This window comes from Brassica napus, chromosome C5 (assembly GCF_020379485.1).
Source record: "Brassica napus cultivar Da-Ae chromosome C5, Da-Ae, whole genome shotgun sequence".
In the NCBI taxonomy this organism is placed as follows: domain Eukaryota; kingdom Viridiplantae; phylum Streptophyta; class Magnoliopsida; order Brassicales; family Brassicaceae; genus Brassica; species Brassica napus.
Genome location: NC_063448.1, coordinates 16,385,228 through 16,388,642, shown reverse-complemented (window position 1 = coordinate 16,388,642; position 3,415 = coordinate 16,385,228).

The following is a 3,415-nucleotide window of genomic DNA, read 5'->3' as shown; positions in this document are numbered from 1 at the left end:
ATTAGATTTAACATATAGTGTCTAAAATTGAGTTGACAATTTAGTATTCTGATTTTTTACCATGTTTGAAACAGATACCACATCCACCTATGTCACATAGAATGAGAAGAGCTGTTTAGTGTATGCAGTTTGTAATAGTGAAGGACAATTTTAGCATAAAATTATGGTGTTGAAAACTTACAATTGTAATAGATGATTTTGTCCCAAACAACACCAGTAGTGTTTTTCTTCTTTCCACGTTGAGAAACCATCGCACAGATTATGGTATTGAGTTATTTCAAGTTTTCTGGGTTTTCTTAAGTTTTGTCAATGAAAGACTTGACAACTTTTTTATTACTTTAGTTGTAATGAGAAATTGGGAATAGCTTGAATCGCCTTATATTAAAAAAATTTATGTGACAATGTTGGCTATTTTCCTTTTAAAGGATTATACCATTTTTGGATGTTTACTATTTTGATATTAATGTTTTACGTTAATTTTTTTTTTAAAAAGGAAATTTCATTAAGGAAAAAGTGCCTTTACCCTACCATACTATGTTACATGGAATCGGAAGCGGGTACCTGGAAGCGGAAGCGTTACGAAGCACGGAAGCGAGTTTTTAAAAATATTTAGGAAGCGGGTACGTGTTGGAAGCGTATTTCATATATATATATATATTATTAAACACCATAATAAAATTATATTAAATATAAACATTTTTCATACTGAAAATTTAGTTAATTATGCATATATGATAACTCGAAAATAAAAATAAGTATTTATAATTACAAAGTAACATATAACAGTATATATCTAAGTTATATGACATATATATGGCTTTTAGACTGAAAAAGAAAACAGAGCACATCAATTAATCGATTGACCTCAGCACCACAGACCACTTACAACACACAACCACTATAAGCTGATTTTTACAAAAAAAAATCAATCGATTGACCCACAGCCATTAAATAGTTGAATAATACAAACAAACAAACAAGTGAACAAAAAGAAAAGTATAGTTAGATTACTATAAAGAAAACAGAGGTATATGAATTATCTTTTCTTGGAAGTTTACTGTAACGAGACTTTTTAGTTTTTCGCTATTACATTTCTTTGTTTCAAAAATTGAATATGGGTTTTATATTTATAGAATGGACTAAGTTGGGCAACAAAACAAATTTGTGCTTTGTAGGCTGTGTTTCTGATACGAACACAGTAAACTGTTGATGTTACAATAACATCATCTTCCCGGAACATCATTTTCTAATGCTTCCAATTTGCACCACCGACGCTTCCACTTTAGAATCATATGCTTCCATTACGCTTTCAAACTCTTCAATTTTGGAATCGCGATTCGAAGACGATTCCGTGCGATTCCGAGCGGTTCCGCTTCCGACTCCGCTTCCGGAGCGAGAAACGCACAACCATGTACGCTTCCATGCAACACAGCTACCATATCAAAACGTAACTTATCTTAAGATATATTTTTTTAAGTATTTACCTTTTTGTTAGTTTCTTTTATTTTCTAAACCTTTTTGTTAGTTAAATTAATTAGTTAAATTCACATTTGATTCCATATCAAAAATGTAACATATCTTAAGATATAATTTTTTTAGTATTTACCTTTTTATTAGTTTTTTTTTGTCAACACCTTTTTGTTAGTTAAATTATGTTAAATTCACATTTGATTTTTAATATTGACATTTCCCTTAAATAAACTAATCATAATTCTGTCATACGCATTTTCTGGAATATAGCTAAACATAGAATTTATTTGTTTTGTATGTGTCCAAGAGAATCATGTATTGTCAGTTTCAAGAAAATACAGCCAACTTAGAATTTTATTTATAAATAAAATTGAGTTTTTTTTATTGAGAAATACATAAAATTAATTAATTTGATGCAAGTATGCCACGCTTCATCGTTGTTATATACACTTCGACTTACTTCGACACTTCTTCCTCTGATTTAAAATATAGCTTATTTATTAGATGATCAGCTTATTTCTTCACTTTATTGATCTTCATCGTTGTTTTTTGTAAACGAAATACCCAACAACGAAATAACGTGTTAATATTCTTTTTATGTCACTTTATTTGATAAAATATACCAGTTATGCAAAGAGAAGCCAAAAATACAGACTGATCTAATTGGCTTTGTGGAATTTTATATAAAACATAGTAATAACCATTATCAATGTTTATATAGTTTCACATCCACGTGTTAACTTTGAGGCTCAACTTTTCTTCCGTACGAATACAATTACTATCTAGAAACAGAGTAATTATTTGAACATTGAGGTTTACCAAAAAAAAGAAACGATCACTAAGAAACTTAAAATTCTATTATTATTATTAAATTATAAAAAGCTAAATAATAATAATTCTATAAAATCTCTGAAGCAAGAATCTTGGAAACTAAAATAACAGAATTATAACTAATAATGTATTGCTAAAACGAAAATTATAAATATGATAATTTGATGAATCCTCTTATGTGTATCCAACTCATTCATGGCGAAGACGTTTGTCTTTATGTTGGATGTCAAGAGCTTCACTGTCGTCTTCGTCATGGTCTTCTTTGCATCCTTCGACATCATCTAGAGGATCTGTTTCGTTATCCACTTCATTGTTTTCTTCTTCCAGGATTTGTGTAACAGTAAATGTCTGACGGGTAGGAGTAGTAAAATTAAATGGTGTAAATTTGACTTCAAATTTGTAAGTACGGCCTACAATTTCTTCCAAACATCCTGGTATTGAATTATGAATGTCAATAACACCATTCTCACCATCCTGTCAAGCAAACAATTATTATTAAGTGCAAAAAGTAATATATTTCATAATTTGTTGGACAGAGACTGTACCTGTGCATCTTTCAAAATTTCTGCAGCTTTCCTACCAGCTAGTTTAGCAGTGTCCTTGTCAAAGATTACAAAAGTGGCGACATTTTCTTTGTCACAAACAGTTAGCTCAACACGATACCTGTTTTAGAAAAATTAATGATACATGTTAAGTGGTATCTATAATGCTTTATTGTTTTATCTAATAAAATATTAGTATGAAACAATAACGTACTTGATAAGACCAACTGTATTTGTGTGATTGCATGTGTTGCAAACTAAGGATGTGTCTGCTTGCCTTAGTTTACATTTACACCTAGTGCATGCAATGAAGTACCAGCCATATTGAGGCAAAATGTCCACGATAGTAGCAAAACAACAAAAGGTGCCTGTCTGTAACAATAATATCACTGTAAGAAACATATTTCTGTAACTGATTTAAAGGTAAAAGAATCGTTTTTAATACCGGTGGAGTGTCATTTTGGAGGAATTGATGAAGCTCGGAAAGTGTAAAAGTTTCTGGCTTTGTGACCTCTGATGTTGTAACTTCGGAGTCTTTCCCGTTTTCTCTCAGCCTTTGAAATCAAACATAT